Source organism: Rhineura floridana, chromosome 7, assembly GCF_030035675.1.
Source record: "Rhineura floridana isolate rRhiFlo1 chromosome 7, rRhiFlo1.hap2, whole genome shotgun sequence".
NCBI classification, from domain to species: Eukaryota; Metazoa; Chordata; class Lepidosauria; order Squamata; family Rhineuridae; genus Rhineura; species Rhineura floridana.
The window spans coordinates 15,616,757-15,634,082 of NC_084486.1; the positions used below are offsets into that span (position 1 = coordinate 15,616,757).

General features: G+C 42.2%; 1 protein-coding gene across 2 annotated transcripts in view; it reads left to right on the forward strand.

The window, feature by feature from the left end:
• The window catches only part of RET (ret proto-oncogene), a 157,879-nt gene that overhangs the window by 28,095 nt on the left and 112,458 nt on the right, over positions 1-17,326 (forward strand). The window lies entirely within an intron of this gene.

A 17,326-nucleotide genomic window follows, 5' to 3' on the forward strand; every position in this document is an offset into this window, starting at 1 on the left:
CTCCAGCACCTCCAGGTCTGCCTGGGAACACTTCCTGTTTGAAAGAGCTCCTTCCTGTCGGTGTAAAACAATACTGAACTAGATGGACCAATGGGCTGACTTGGAATAAGGCAGCTTCTTCCTAGGTTCTGTGTTGCTGTTAATCTCTTGTGCTTTCACCTCTGGAGGCAGTTGACCTTGCAAAGCTGCCCATAACTTTCTGTCAGACAAACTGCAATGTGCTGGCTGCCATTAATTTCCAAGCTGACTTTTTAAAATCATTGCTCACATTATTGGGACATTTGGAACTTTGCCTTTTGTGCCCTCTGCATCGGTCCCCAAAGCCCATTTTCTGCTGGCTTTAACTTTCTGAAGCAGGCCCTGCCCTGGGGGAGCGAAGAGTCTATTTCACAGTCTAATACATTTCGTCATTAAAGAGCTTCCTCTTTTAATTCCAGGATATTCCAGAAGGAAGCACTTAATTTGAACTGCATTGCAGTAAGTGGAAAGCCAGCCTTCTGGCATCCATTGCTTCCTAATTATTTGCCCCAGGGAGGGGTGGGGGTGGAAGCAGAACCTCTGGAGAGATGGGAATGCTCCAAATTAAATAAACCATACCAAGAAGGAATCAAAGGCACCATATTCTTCCTTTCCTGAGACTTCCTAAAACCTTCATTTCTTTTGAGTTACAGTTGAAAGGTTTCAATGTCACCTCTTCATTGTTCTGTAGTAGAACAACAGAAAGCTGTAACCAAGCCATGTGGAACAAATATTGAGAAACAAACTATTTAAGCACATGCTACGCTGTGCTTGGCTTACCTATATTTCAGTTTTTTCTAAAGTGAGACACTTGATTCCCCCCCCCCCATGAAGCATGTGAGGTGTTTTAAGAAATGCAAGGGAAAGTTGGGAGGAAGGTACAGCCCTACCTTACCTTCCTGCACGTGCAAAAACAAACCTGAACAAAAGCGTATCAACTAAAAGTAGGCAACGGCGATTGGATAGGACTGAACAGTTCCTGAATGCCTTCTGCCCCAAACGTGGCAAATGAGCATTCGGTATATGGACCTGAAGGTCTAGGCAGGAGGCTTTATAAATGCAGCTGTCTTGTGAGATTTTTGTTCCATGCTTCAGGTTCCTGCCTTCCCCCTTCCCATTTTGTGTGCAAGGATAAGGGATATGAAACTACTGATTTGCTCCAATTCTGGTTTGGTATACTGGCTTTTTACCAGTTGTGGTTAGAACTCAACAAGGATGGAAGCTTTAATTCTCTTGCCATTTCATGCCAAGAGAAGGGGGTAGCAAGAAGTCCAAGGTTTCTGCTGGCTTGTTCATGTAACAACAATCCATAGTTTGATCTTACATCTGAATCAGGCCCAGAAAACCCTTCCAGCTCAAAAACGGATAAGCACTGCAAAACTTGGGGGAGTCTTAAAAAGTGCAAAGTTTTCATGATTTGACAACCAGCATTTTTAACTTGGGATGACTTAAAGCTTTTCTTTAACACTTTCTATATGCCTGCATATACATTATTTGGTTACTTACTAACCAGGTGGCAAAAAAGACTTGCTGTTGCTGAGGGGGGAAACTATGTGTACCTGGAGAGAGGGGGAAAGGCTCCAAGCATAATCATGATGAAACCCTAAATTTGTTTATAATCGACTGCGCTCCCTAGAGCAGTGTGGACTCTTGAACTTACCTTGCCAGTGGTGTGTGCTTTTGATCAACCTCTCTCCTGGAGGTTGCACATTATCCTGTTACTTAGTTAAAAAGGGCAACTTCTCTTGTGTGGTGACAGTTTGGGAAGAGAGGGATAAATAAGACCCAGTTAATTGAAAGCAGATTTCCACTGTCCACCTTTAAAATCCATCCAGCCCATTAAAGCTCTCATGAATCACTTTTGCACAGAGAACTCCTAAAGCTCTTTGCTCTTATTCTGCCTCAGTAAACTCTTATCTGGGGAGAAGGAGGCTCTTGAATTTGGTGACATTGATTGCTAGTGAGTAAACAACAGGTAAGTACAGGGTAGCATTCAGAAACCAGAAGGCCGTGGAGATTTAGCCTTTTGAGTGGTCTTTGTTTCAGTGAGCGCATACAGTTGGTAACTGATACAATGATAAGGAAAGGTCTTGACTGCATTACCTGGTGTCAGCTTCCGCTGCGCTGGGAACAGAGACCACAGACTGTATTTCATTTGAAGTGTGCTCATGCAAGAACAATAGATCATAGATTTAAGATGGAGCCTGGCTACTAAGGCAAGACAGCCAGGTGGCGCAGCGCAAGAGGTAAATAGCCTTTGTTTGTCTTTTAAAAAATAATTATCAGAGCAGCTGCTTCTGGAAAACAACAAGAGTTATCTATAATAATTACAGGTTACACAAATCAGGCGCAGATTGGCACTGTTGTAACTTTAATTTTTTAAATACATTTTTGAAAGGGAATATTATAAACCAGAAACACAACACACACAAACCTTAAGCGTTGGCAAGTCATTTCAAAATGGGGATTTAAAAAAGAAGTGTCATATTGGTTACAGGCTCGGCTGGTCCACTTATCCTTCAGTCTTCAGTTGTTGTCTTTAAAAATGCTGAATTACTCTTTGAGTCGGTTCACAATTGTAGTCCCCTCTGCCATATGTTTTCTAGGGAATGGCCATAGCTCAGTGGTACAGCATCTGCTTTGCATGCCAGAGGTCCTGGTTCAATCCCCAGCATCTCCTGCTTGAGCTGATTAAGAAAGACTCCCTGCCAGAAATCTTGGGAGAGCCACTGCCAGTTAGTGTGAATGTTGCTGAGCTGGATGAACCAATTGTTTGACTCAGGGCTTGTCCACACCGGAGTTTACTGCGTGTTTGCAGTAGCTTGTGTTCCCATTTAATTTGTGTAGTCCACATGCCATTTAGGGTTGCCAGGTTCAGGGCCTGAGACTGATCCTGTACAGTTGGGCCCCACTCATACGGCAGGTTAGGTTCCAGACCCCCGGTGGAAAGCAGATCAGCTGTAGCGCGGGGGTCTGGAACATAACCCGCTGATCGCACCAGAGGAGGAGAAGATCAGATCTTCCCCTCCTCCGGCGCGATCAGCTGGAGTGCGGGAGTCGGACCTCCCCAAGGAGGAGATCAGCTGTAGCTCGGGAAGGTCAGACTCCCGCACTCCAGCTGATCGCGCCGGAGGAGGGGGAGAATTCCGCCTTGTGGTTTTTCCCATTACAGAGTTGCAAGAGCACCTGCACTTGGCTGACTTTCTCTTCTCCTAAAAGTACAGGATCAGTTCCAGGCCCTGAACCTGGCAATCCTAATTCCATGCATTTTCTTTTCTTTTTTAAAATTCAGTGTCAGGAAAAGCTTGCAGCATTCAGGATTGGTTTGCAAAGATAGCAAACATGTGAACTATCAGCAAGTCCGATGCCAAGCTCAATTTTAGCAAAGTTTTCCCCATTCCTACCCACGACTGCTTTGCTCCTCTTTGGTCCTTCTTTCTGCTAAGACACTCAGCAGACGTCTCATGGTTAAGCTCTCTTACTAACCATGAACTGTAGCCATGGCAGAGTAGAAGACTCTGTATCTGGTGTGTGATGCAGACCTGAACCCAGAAAGCCTATTGCTTCAAATTTCCCATATATGTGGCTTGAATAACAAGAAGCCACATCATGGAACCTTCCATGGCACATGCTAACAAGTCTATTTTTAATCTACGTGCTTGTCTGATAGGTAAGGATTAGCCACACCCTTCCCAACTTTTCGCCTTCTAGGGATGATGATTGCCAGCATTAATTTCATTTTTCCTCAGATGTATGTCATGCACCTGTCCCCGGGCAGCCCATCTCTTTGGTGAGTAGCCCCTCAGCTATGACTCATGACCCTCCCAATTAGATAACACAGAATATGTTCTCTTATGCTTTTGCCTCTTCCCAACCACCTTACAAGGTTCCAAGGAACAAGAGGGTGACCCTGACTTTCTGTGTAAGCCTGCTTGCTACTTTAGACTGATCAAAATAGATTTAGGTAGACCAGTAGGCTGTTTTGTTTTAACTATTACACATACTCATTGCCTTCCTCCTGTTTTCCCTATATATTCTGCTTCTAAAAATGTAATGAATTTGGTACTTGGACTTGACTGGATTCCTGTACCACCTAGGCCAAATTTCTTGGGACGCACAGTAGGGGTCTAAGAAGGCATTGTTTCCTATTCCACCATTATTCATTGTGTGCATCACTGTTTCCATTCCACTGCAGTTCGTCTTCTGCCCAAAACTATGTTATTGGTCTCGCTATCCACTGTGGCATGTAGACATGTTGTTCCTCACCATTCATTTCAGTACAAAGGAAGCACAATGCAAATAAGTGGAAAATGTAATCCATTTACATATTAGTTGTGGACTGAAAGCAACAACAACAGTGAATACTGATTGTATTAACTGAATTGAGTTTCGTTGTGGACATGGGACAAATAACCAAACATTGGCAATTTCCACTTACATTTCTGTTTTCCTTGGAATTCTCTGACATCCCTAGCCCAGGGCACTTTTGAAAACTTAAGAAACTGTTGTGGACACCACAAAATACTCATTTCATAGAAGAAAAACTGGCAGTACTAAGAACCTCCCATACTTGCCAAAAAGCCCCACATATAAATCACAGGCAATAAATAAATAAATAACATGTTACTGTCCTACTGCCAAATGGAGGTACCAAACAACTCCCTAAAACCCAAACACTCCAATTTTTAAAAAATAAAAAATTGGAGGGTCATGGGGGTCTTTCTGGTGGCTAATGGGGGGGTCTTGAGGGCACCATGGTGCCCATGGTCACTACATTAGAGAACCCACACCAAGGGGATAGAGATCCCTGCATGCTGTGTAGATTACTTGAGTTATGCTCCAGGTTTTTCAGCCAATGGGAGTTAGGGAGAAGATGGACTGATGCTTGATTGACAGGAGGCTGGGAGCTGAATCTGTTGTCCCCCTATTCCTAGTTAAATAAGCTGTACACTATGGGATGCTCATTCACTGTGGCTTAGGCTGCCTAGGAGTGAGTGGTGGCAGAAGTAACAAGGTGGATGACATATTACTGACAGTCTGCCCTTAGAGTTGTTGCTAGAACAGTGGCCCTCCATCCCTGGGTAATGTATCTCCTGCGACAATGTACAATCAGCCATGAAACTTGCTCAATAATGTTCTAGTAAACAAGAAGAAGCTTGAAATAATACTGAAAATTCAAAACAGGAATGAAAGAACATAGGATGGTGAGGAACAAGCTGCCATGCCTCTGAAATAATTGGCCATCATGACAACTAGGTTAAAGGATATGGTACAGTATGCTTTCTTGGTAAACGTCAATAAAACATCTAAAAATAGCTACACAGATAAAGTCTAAGTTGATTAGCAGTAATTGTCCTGAGTCAGTGTAGTTACGGATGGGTGATGTCATGTGTAATATTCTCTTGAAGTGATTTTAGCAGACGTAGCCTTTTGAAGAGCTCTTATAGTTGGCATAAACAGCTTCCTGGTTTTAAGCTGGATGCCAACAGTCAATGATATGCCTAAATATGACATAATACAACGTAAGATTACATCTTTGATTTGTACTTTTCCTGTTATATGTTGCTGAAGAAAAATGGCAGTATCTGTCTTTTTAATGCAAAAGGAAATAATTAAAATCTTTGAGGAACAGAACATGGTAGCCAAGGGTGGCGGGGGATCATGTAAGAACAATGGAGGTGACCTTTCAAATATTTGTCAAGGATCTGGAAGCCTCTCGGTCACAACAGAAACATTTGACTTTGTAGAGGTCTGGATATGATCAACAATAGACAGGCTCTTGTCCCTTGAGTAGAGAGAGAACGTCTGTGCGTGCACAGTAGAGAGGGTGATAATTCCTTCTGAAGGGCAGGCCCTTGTGCTTCATAGGATATTTTTCCAGAGAGCCCTTGGCCTTTGGGGAGAGGAGGTAGAGGGCTGCCTCTGGAAGGGAGGGCAAAACATTGGAAGGAGGCTGCACATTATGAATATCACTCATGGTTTACTGCAATGTTCAATGGAGCATAGTAGATAAGCTGTCTAGTTGTTGTCCATGTAACACATTTCTTGCTGTGAGAGAAGGTATGTCAGAGCTGGGCTGGATTTGTGGGCAGATGTAACTAAATCCAGACGTAGGGTGGATGTTTTCCAACTCAGGTTCTCTGAAGTAACTAGTTTGAGTTGCCTGATAGGGCTTGACCATGGGAAGAGCAAAGGCATAAGCCCAAACTAGACAAGATAGTAATAAATAAATTGATTTAGCTTGAACCCATTCTGAAGTTTGGGTCCCAGTATGTTGCTAGATATGGAATCCATCCCTCCTTGCCCTCTCTGTTGCTTTTTTCCACAGCTCCTTCATGTTCCCAAATATGTCTAGTGCATTGGTTCCCAAATGTTTTCCCCCATGGACCACTTGAAAACTGTTGGTCCTTGGTGGACCACTAAATTATTTTTCTATCTGTTGTAGCAATTGTAATTCCATAGAATTTAAATAGTAATACAAAAAAATACAATATAAGAAATAAAAGAAGCAACAAAATAAAATTAAAAATCAGTATGAAGATTGATGGATGTGCCATTTCCCTCCCAACTTCAACCACAAGTCCACAGACACACTGTGGACCATCTGAATGAAGCTTGTGGACCACAGTTGGGGAACCCCTGGTCCAGTGATAGGGGGGCCTCATGTTGGGGCCTCTGCTAGACTTAGAAACTGCCACAACATAGGGGGCAGCATTCAGAACTGTCAGGAGCCATAGCAAACGCAGCTACCATAGTTCCTTAAGTCCATGCTACGGAACTACTTTTTCCAAAGTCCCTGGTAGCTGTAGATGCTGCCATCCATCTGCAGCAGTGTCCAGGCCCTGTTGTGAAATCTTAGTACCGGGTCTGGGTCAGGAGGTAGGGGGCAACAGTGCCAAAGGCTCAGGTAAACAAGCTCTTGTAAAGTTGGCCTGATCTCTGAAGAGATCTAAGCTCGACTCAACATGTGGTTGGGTTGAAATGCAAATCCCATTTTAAACTCATTACATTGCATAATGGACAAAAGGTATGGGGTTGATAGTATTTCAGTCCTGGCCAGCCCAGAGGCTTCATACTACTTGCCAATTGCAGGAGCTAATATTGTCCACCCCCATTCCTTTCTTTGCCTGAACAAGAGGCCAGTGTGTCTCCCAGCTGCCAATCTGGTGTTTTGGACTACAATTCCCATCAGTACACCATCAGAGACCCTGTACTTGGCCAAATCCCAGATTCAGGCCACGAGGCTCCTTATTCAAACCCTCAGAACCCTTGAGGGTGTGGAGAAACTCTTAGCAGCTGTTGTCCCTCTGATAAATGGGCAGGGCCAGGTTGCCCTTCCTTCTTGCTCTTGTAGTAAGTCTGTGGAACCTTTTTTCCTCGCAACACAATAGTAACACTATCTTACAAGTTACCCACATTAAGCAATTTTTTTTTGTATTTACCATCTCTTATCACTTGAGAAGAAGTGAGATAGGAAGTGCCTATTGGATCAGGCCAGGGGTCCATCTAGCCCAGCATCCCATTCTCACAGTGGCCAAACAGATGCCTATGGGAATCCTGCAAACTGCACTTTCACCTCCTGTGGTTTCCAGTAACTGGGATTCAGAAGCATGCTGCTTCCGACTGTGGAGGCAGAGTATACTTATTTCATTTTGCTCTGGCTCTAGTATTTCATATGCTTCTTCAAGTCTTGTATGATTAATTTTGTGGTTCTGAGCAATTACAGACTTTGGAGACAGCATCCTCCAGTAAAGGCAACTTTTTGAAATGTTGAAGGAAGTGTGAGATTTTTTAAAAATAAAATAAAAGCCACTGCTACTTTTTAGTTGGAAAGGACTTTTTACATTTCATTTCTTATTTCATTCACCCACCAGAAGAACCTCCAATCTAATCAACTGAAATTTCTCCCCCATCAATAATTAACAAAAGCTTTACATCAATTAAAGCTTTGCAGGGCTAGTTGTAATGTTTAATGTTTAATGAAGAGCTGTAATCCTCTTTCACAATTGAAGCATTTGGCTTTGCCGAATTGTAATAGGATGGCTGGATAAGTTAAACAATGGCCAGGATCCAATCCGCCTCCTCTGGTGTTTCTGCAGAAGTGGAAGAGGTGATATTTCCTGCTGTTGAGAGTTCATCGCACTTCATAGGGTGTTGTTCCAGAGGACTTGAGGGGGAGGTTATGGGGTGACAGAGGCTGCTGTTGGAAAGAGGACCTTGAAAGTAAGATCCTTCACAGCACTTTGGACCCCACCCTTTAGTTTGCTGGAGGTTTTAGGAGATCACAGAGGATAAGCCATGTTCAATTGATGTGTGAAGTCTCAGTAGCAAGACTTAATATGAGCCGTGGCACATCGGACTCAGCCCAAAGCCTGCATTCAGGGGCAGGGATCAATCCTCTCATGATCAGAATATGTGCGAAGTACCTTCCATTGGTGGCAGATGCCCATTGGAACTTGTAGGCCAGAAGGCAGAGTGACATGCAGAGCCAATTAACCATACAATAGTAGAGTTGGAAGGGGCCTATACGGTCATCGAGTCCAACCCCCTGCTTAGTTCAGGAATCCAGCTTAAAACATACCCAACAGGTGGCTCTCCAGCTGCGTCCTGAATGCTTCCAGTGCTGGAGAACCCACCACCTCCCTAGGTAACTGGTTCCACTGTCATACTGCTCTAACAGCTAGGACGTTTTTCCTGATGTTCAGCTGAAATCTGGCTTCCTGTAACTGGAGCCCATTATTCCGTGTCCTGCACTCTGGGACGATCGAGAAGAGATCCTGGCCCTCCTCCAACCTTTCCATTACTTGAAGAGTGCTATCGTATCCCCTCAGTCTTCTCTTCTCAAGACTAAACATGCCCAGTCATTTTTCTCTATCTTCCTCCCTCCCGAGTTCTACAAGGGGAACACTGAGACTAAGCTGACAGACAGTGCCTCCCCTCTGAAATGGTTTTAAGTGAGAAGGCAGGCTAGTGGGGGCTGGCTGGGGGCAGAACGAGGTTGGTGGGTCAGTGCCCCAATTAACTAGCCTCTGTTGGTGCAGAGTATCCAAAACCAGCCTATAGGCATCCAGGAGAAGGCTTTCAAGTGAGAGAATTTTATTGATATTTTTGAGTTCCTGCACCTCTCATTTTAGACATGAAACTCATTTCATGAAACTCCACAGATAACTGGAATTCACTTGGTAGCCACTTAAGATTACTGCATGCACATGGAGCTTTGTGGGGAACCCATTGCTCCATGCTGTTAATCCAGGGAATTCTCAATTTCCCCAAGATTATGCAGATGCTGGAGAGAATCCTAACACTCTCTGTACCGTGTGGTTAGAAGTTCCAGGCAGCCATCTCTGCATGTGGATACAGTTACCATATGCTAAGCTTTAAAAGCGATGACTACTTAGTCTGCAATTGTTTGTTTTTCCAGCCTAAAAGGGGGCGGGAGGATTTTTTTTTTTTTTTCAATAATTTTTATTCAGATTTTCATAAAACATACAAGACAAAATCACAAAACATTCAAAGACAAAAAACAAAATCAAAAATAGTTAAACAAAAAGAAAAAAAGAAAAAAAAAAACAAAAATAAAAAATAAAGAGTAAAATATTGACTTCCCATTTGTCAAAGATCAAATCAGTTACAAGTCTATAATATATAACAATCCTGTCTCTTAAGTCATACCATAAAATCACTTTCCTCCAGTAGTTATCCCACCCAATCATCAAATCTCATAAACATTACTTTATTCTTTCCACAAAAAGTCAAAGAGAGGTTTCAATTCTTTAAGAAATATATCTATCAATTTTTTTTTCCAGATAAGCATATCGATTAATCCATCTCATTACTAATTATGATAATCTTATTGTCATAACCATAGTCAAAATAAACATTTCAATTAATCCATCACATCAGAATCTGTTAGGTTCAATAATTTCAGTAGCCATTGTTCTATTATCTCTATTAGTTCCATTTTCCATCTTCCATCTTCAGTAGTCTTGTTAAGTCCAGTAATTTCAATATCCAATCTTCCATTATCAGTATTCCATAATAATCTTGCTGTCAAAGCCATAGTCATATAGTAAGAGTCTGATGGGGATTACCTCTATCCCAAATATTTTCTTGCCATCCATTCTGAATAGGTTGCTGAAATACTGCTGTAAAATCATATCTCTGTTCTTTTTTTCAAAATACACTGGGTCATCTCTTAAAAGTTTTTCCATTGTCACATGGCTGCAGTTAATTCCATAGATTTTCTCTATATTGGGCTCCATCACATCATTCCAGTCCAGAAGATTATCCATGCCATTGATAACTTTATCTCTAGAATCTTCATTCATTTCTTCAGAGATAACATTGAGTTCCAAACAATAGATTTTATTTCTAAAGTCCATAGACTCCAAATCTTGTTCCTGTTCCACGTTGGTTCCAATCTCCGGGATCTCCTCTCTCACAGGGACCCCTATTCCAGTCTCCAGGGTCACCTCTCTCACAGGGACCCCTGTTCCAATCTCCGGGGTCTCCTCTCTCACAGGGACCCCTTCCAGGGTCACCTCTCTCACAGGGACCCTTATATCTTTAATCTCCTGCTTCATTTTACTCAATTCAATTTTCATTATCTCAATCTCATCCATTATTTTCTGAAACATAGTTATTTCCAGATTTTCAGCCACTTTCTTAATTGCCATTTTAAAAGAAAAATATAGGAAAACCACTTCTTATTTCAGCAACAATTGGGTTAATACTCCAAACTTGGTGACATCACAGTATAAACAGAGCAGACAGCCTTATCTCTCCAATAGTTAAGTAAACAAAATGCAGTTCCCAGGATCGAAACAATTAATGGCAATCGTCAAGAAACAGATTCGTCAAAATAAAATAGACCAAAAAGAGAGTAGTCTCAAAACAGTATAATATTTTTCAAAATAAAAATCTGGAATAGAAATCCCTCTTCTGTGTATATCTTTAGAATGCAAATCCAGGACAGCTTTTTGCAACAAAAACAGAGATAAGCTATTAATTAGTGCGTAGCAGAGAGAAGTTATGGCTCCCCAGTGAGATGTCAAAAACTGATCAATCTGGCAAATCTCTTTTAAACAGCAACAATTTAAGTCAAGTAAAAGAAAAATATAGAAAGAAGGGTGCTTGCCTGTTAGTGCGTTCTCTCTTAGAAGATAAGGTGAACGTTCGCTTTATCAGATAGAGCTTGCTGTTAAAAATCCGTCCCACCTTCGTCGGCTGGACCTCGTCCCATAAATTAATGAGATCTGGTCGTCCCAACAAAAATAGGCTTTGAGGTTAATCTCTTCGTTTCTCCCTACCCGGGAGAAGTTTAATCAGTCAAAAAAAAAAGAAAAAACTGACTGATATATCTGAATAAGCTTCTTTTGAGGCAGGAGCCCGTCTCAAAAGCAGGCACAGGCTAAGTCACCCTTCCCGGAAGTCGGGGGCGGGAGGATTTTGAGGTGGGAGGCTTTGAGCAATTTTACTTTGGGACCTTCTCTAATAATGCAGCTTCTGTGGTGAATAGGAAGTCTGGCACATTTACTCTCTATCTCTGAATATAATTTCTTCCTCACTGGCGACACCACAATTAGAAATGGTACATCCTTTCTACAGGATCTGAAGTGTGTTTTTTCACTGTGTCAGCGTTGTATTTTACTGTAGTAGTCAAGAGCTAATCTAATGTGCTATAAAAGTATTTTTAAACTTAAAAGGTAAAGGTGTCCCCGCACTTGTAGCGCGAGTAGTTTCCGACTCTTAGGGTGACGTCTTGCGACGTTTACTAGGCAGACCGTATATATGGGGTGGGATTGCCAGTTCCTTCCCCGGCCTTTCTTTACTCCCCCAGCATATGCCGGGTACTCGTAGCAGGGGTGGCCAATGTGGTGCTCTCTGGATGTTGCTGGCAGGGGCCGATGGGAATTGGCTACCCCAATGCAGAGAATCATACGAGCAATGTGGTGCCTGTGAACATCTGTTAATCCAGATGAACAGATATTAACTGTTATTTTAGCAGGGAAGGCAAGCTCCCTCCCTTCACCTCTGATGCCCTCTTGCCTGGCAACAGGACCCAGCAGGCTGCTTAGGCACTGGCCTGGGCCCTGTCTTCCAGTTCTGGCTTGTGGAGTTCCCACTTGGGTTCTTAGACAGAGGGGCTTCTGTGAGCTGTCTTGCTGCTGGATCAGATGAGTCCTCCATTTGTGACCCTGTTATAAATGCCTTCTGACATCCTTCTGTTGCCTAACCCACAGTTGGAGAACCTAGACCTTTGGCTAAATATACACCCTGTATGAAAAGTTGTTTCTGAGGAATGATGACAATTTCTAAAAAGAAATAGGGAAGTACCTGTTAAAACAAGATCCAAGAAATTCTGATAACTAATGGGATCATTTCTGGGGAAGGGGTGAAGAGGGGGATGGCTCCCTAGATCTTATTAACCTCATGTCGTTACACATAACATCCCAGCTTTACAGGATATTGGGGTGGAGAAGCTTTTCAGCCTGAGGGACACATTCTCTCATGGACAGCCTTTCAGGGCCTATGTGCCTGTGACGGGCAGGGCCAGAGTGGGCAGAGCCATAGATATAACTCTTACCTTGTACAGTAGGCTATGTAATAATCACACAAAAGTCAGGTTTCTACATACATCCATACCCCTCTCTCTGTCCTTGCAAATATGAGGCACATGAACTTAATTCCTGCTGAAATTAAGTTCAATTAACTTACTCTGGCCGCAATCAGTCATTTCTACAGCACTTTCCCAGGTTAAAAAAATGGTTCATGTTATTATTTATTTCCATAATAGTCTGTGAGGTAGTTCAGACTGGCTTCCCTTGGCTCTTCCTAGTGAGCTTTGTGGTAATTTTATAGTGAGCTGCCCAAGCTCAGCAGCTTTCCCATTGCAATTTGTTGAGCCATTCTGAATTTTGATAAGATCTTTGCCAACTCATGCTTTTCTTAAGTTGTCTACATAGCAAGCATTGCTGTTAGGGAATTAGCCAAAGGGGGAGGAGAGAAGCCAGATTCCCATCTTGGATTTCAGATATGATGACAGAACATCATAGACATTGTCAAAACATTAGGAAAGTGCTGCTTGTTATTGTATTGTTATTGAAAAATGTTGCTGTTGCTTTTTTAACAATGTTAATATTTTGTTATTTAGATTTTTGTACACTGTATTGTTCTTTTCTCGTGTATTTTGTATTTGTGTTTATTTTTTGTGAGTCCCCTTGAGGGCATTTTTGCCCAAAAAGTGGCATAGAAATAAACTATAACATAACATTCCAGTCAGGCAAAAGCACTTGAGGAGATTGCAGAGGAGAGCCAGTGAGGGGTGTGATCTAGGGAGACGGGTGTGACTTAAGGAGAGTGCCAAGGGCCCGGTAGAGAGACATGGAGGGCCATATTTGCTCCTCCAGCCTAAGGTTCCCTACCCATGCAAGAGATGCCATGGGAAAATGCTAAAAGAATATTAGTGAAGGGGGGGCTGGCAAGTTTGGAAATTGAACTTCATTGGTCTAAAAACCTTAAGCGTATTTCAAACCTGAACGTTGGTCTCATTTGAAATGTGCTTATTTTGGCCCAGTCCCCTCCCCCATTTGTGAGCTTCCTGTCTCCTAACCTATGCAGACAAAGTATGTGTCAGGGACACTTGTGGGAATTACAGATTACTTTTTGTGCTTGAGTTCCAGATGCTGCCAGTACTATGAGCAACAATGTTCATTGTACATTTGGAAAACACACAACCTACATTTTCTTGGGGCTGTGGTCTGGATGTGCTGTCGTATGATTGCTGCAGCATCCATTGACCTGGGGAAGCAACGGACAGTGTCATGAGTTGCCAAGAGTCCTTCTTGCCACCTCCTTGCCTTGGTAAGGTAAATTTGGATTAAAAAAGGAGGACTGGCCTGGAGGGTGTGTGTCACTCAAAGATTAGTAGTAGGGAGGTGTCTAGGCAGGCCTGTAGCCGGGGAGGGGGGATGGAGGTGCCAGCCCCCTGGAGCTGTGCTTTGACCTCCCCACTGATTTTTTGGGAAATTTTCTTATTTTTAATTTGTGACATGACCAACAATGACAGCCTCCATTTAAAGAATGATAGCTTGTTTTATGAAAAGGAACAATTTAAGACTAGAACCCTCTGAAAATAAGGCAGGGCAAGCGCACAACAAACGCTTCATCTGGAAGAGCCCCCAAAAGTCTGCTCACTCAAGATTTTTCCTGTCTGAGAGTAGATTTTTCATGATCACAATCACCCTACAATTACTTAAAGGATCCTGAAAAAACACCCTGTATAGTAACATGACCTTTGAAGAATTAAATATTAGAATTTTGTATTATGGGCTAGAGTTAGACTCTACTGCTTGTGTTACAAACAAAACGCCCCAGTTCCTTTTAGGGATCCTGGTGGCTTGAGTTCGCTCCCAATACTCACCCAATAGAGTTCAGAAAACGACAAAACAATGATGGCGAAGGAGTATATTTATTACTAACACGTGCACGTGGAGAAACAGCAAGGGCTAGTTCTGGCAAAACTAAGCATTGTTAGCCTTTTTATCAGCTTTGTTATGTTAATTACATTAGCATCATTATCATAACTTCATCACTTTTACATCACTTTAATTCATGCCCACTTTTCTCTGGTACCTTCCCCTCTCTTCCTAGCTCCATATTTGGAGTTTGTTATTCACACTTGTTTTTCCCATTTCAACCTTGGACGTTGCAACAAAGTTTAATACCTCCTTCTTCAGCACAGCTGGACATTGCAACAAAGCCTGATTTTCCCAGTAATTCTGCAGACGCAGCTTTATACAAACAATACCAGTCAGCAAGTTAGCATTTCTGTTTAACACACACACAAGTAAATTAACTGTGTAAATTAACTGTGCTACAATTCCCAAAATGAGCAATGTTTATGTTTAATTTAAATAAGCAAAATTCAGTGTCACAATTCCCCCCTTAGAAGCTTTCTGATATTTATATCATATAGCTTCTTCATTCTGAAAAACTTGTTGATACATAATTTTGCCATACATTTGCATACTACTTTTAGTTACCGCATTATCTATTATGCTGCGAATACCATTCATGATTATAGGTAATAAGCAAGGCAAAAACATGCATCCCAATAAAATCAAAACAACCAATACAATCATTGTCTTCATTCCTCCAAACCAATTGAACCAACTTCCCCAGCTTCCAAGATTTATTCCTTTCCAGGTCTGCACTGGGGCATGAGCAAGTACCTTAATTTTTGTGGCAATTTCTTTTACTACTTCACCATTGTCATCAATTTTTAAACAACATTCTGTTAAATTGAGGAGTCCACAGACCCCTCCTCCTTTGGCTAATAAATAGTCCAAGGCCAGCCTGTTTTGGAATATTCCTTCTCTCATTTGAGTTGACTGATCAGCAAGCAATGTTAAAGCTTTAGCTGTTTGATTAGTTATTATCTCCAATACCGCCTGAAGTCTAATGAGGCGATTCAAAATATATATTGGACCACGGTATCCCGCTGAGCCATCATGTGCCCATGAGGCCGGATCATAATGTTTAATGATCCGTTCTGGAGGCCAAGTGTCTTCCCAGTTATTCCTTTGGCCTTTAGTCAAAGAGGTATCAATGGCCCGCTTCTTTCTGTCGGACTGTTCTCCATCAAATACTGGAATTAAAGGATTTAGGTTTCCACCTTTTATGGTATACATTGGCTGTATGATTCCAACATAGCAAATGCCAGTCCAATTTAAGGGGAGAATTGCATAAGCCTTTTGACCACAAATCCAGTAATGTCCTTTTAGCGCAGGCATGGTAGTATTATGTAAAATTGGGGAACCTTTATTATAAGGAATGTAATAGGTATCCTTTGAGCCAAGAGGGCCTGTAACAATGCGGTATCCTTGTCCTTGAACAAAATTACACTTCCATAATTGGGATTCATTCCTGTAAGTACATTTAGTATCATTATTAATTTGGTTCCACATTGCCCAATAATTCTGAAATCCTAAAATGACAGTCCCATTAAGGTGTTTCCATAGCCAACCTTGATCTTTCAAGACCATAGGAACCGTTAGGTTTCTTTCTTGGCACTCATTCAATTGAATATCTGTGGGTTCACACTTGGATCTACACGAACTCTGGTTACGCGCATCAGGGACACATGAACACCATGTTCCATTTGTGAGTTGGACATGTGTGTCATTCCATTGGGAGGTGAATGTAGTACAATTTGTGACTGGGCAACCATTTATGGAACAATACTCACGCCACCCCAGCGTCCAATTACATTTACTGGTTCCAACATATTTGCCTCTAGAAATGTTCTGTTGGAGGCAATATTTGCCAAGACTTGAACTATACAAATCCCATGTATGAGGCTCTGTCCAGGTGCTTAAATTAACATGCACCTCACTTACGTTACTCAAGAGCCATCGGGGTGCAAGAGGAAATCCAATCCACGGCCATTTTAGAAATCCTTTTGGACGTCCACAAACCCAACAATTTGTGAGATTAAATTCTTTGGCTACCTCTTGGGCGAGCTCAACAAACACATTTTCCTTTTTCTCCTGGAATGAGCGCCTTTGACGACTATGTATTCTCGTTACTTGCACGGGAAAAGAAGTTGGAAAGTAGACATATATCATATATAGAAAAGTAAAACACAAGATAGTACCAAACATAGGCTTAAAGCCAAAGGAGTTGGTACTTACGTGGGTTTGACCCATTTTGGCATAAAAGCTATTTACCCTGTGGATTTAGTTCCACCTACCTATTGGGCCCAGTATTCCACCCTCCGGCCTTCAATCAATCCTTCCGTGGGCCAATCTCTCATATACTTTGGGGCTTGATAATAAAGGTTGGTTTGTGTTACCACCTTAGGTCTATATCGTACGGGTATCTCCTGTTGGACTGTTACCGTAACAAAGATACTTGGTCTTAAACAATCAGACCCTGTGGGGGTAGCTTGTATCTTGAACCTTTTTGCAGATCCACCCATTTATTAATTTATCTCAGACGTACGGTCCTAAGATCAATATCAGGCGGAAGAACAGAACTTAAATAAGTTCTGTCAACAATATGTATGTGTGCCCTCTTGGGGTGTGTCCTCCAATTGGTACAAGTATCTACCAATTGCACTACTGTTATTGGAACCTTCCTCCTAGGATCTCCTGGCACCTGTGCACTAACAGCCTAGATGGGAAAAGGTTTCCGTGAACCTCCCATGCAATCTCAATCTTTTTGTTTCTTCAACTTGAGCTTCAGGTTGAAACCCGGCACGGTTTCCGACAACCACTTTGCTTCAGGCGTCTGATCCTTCGCCTCT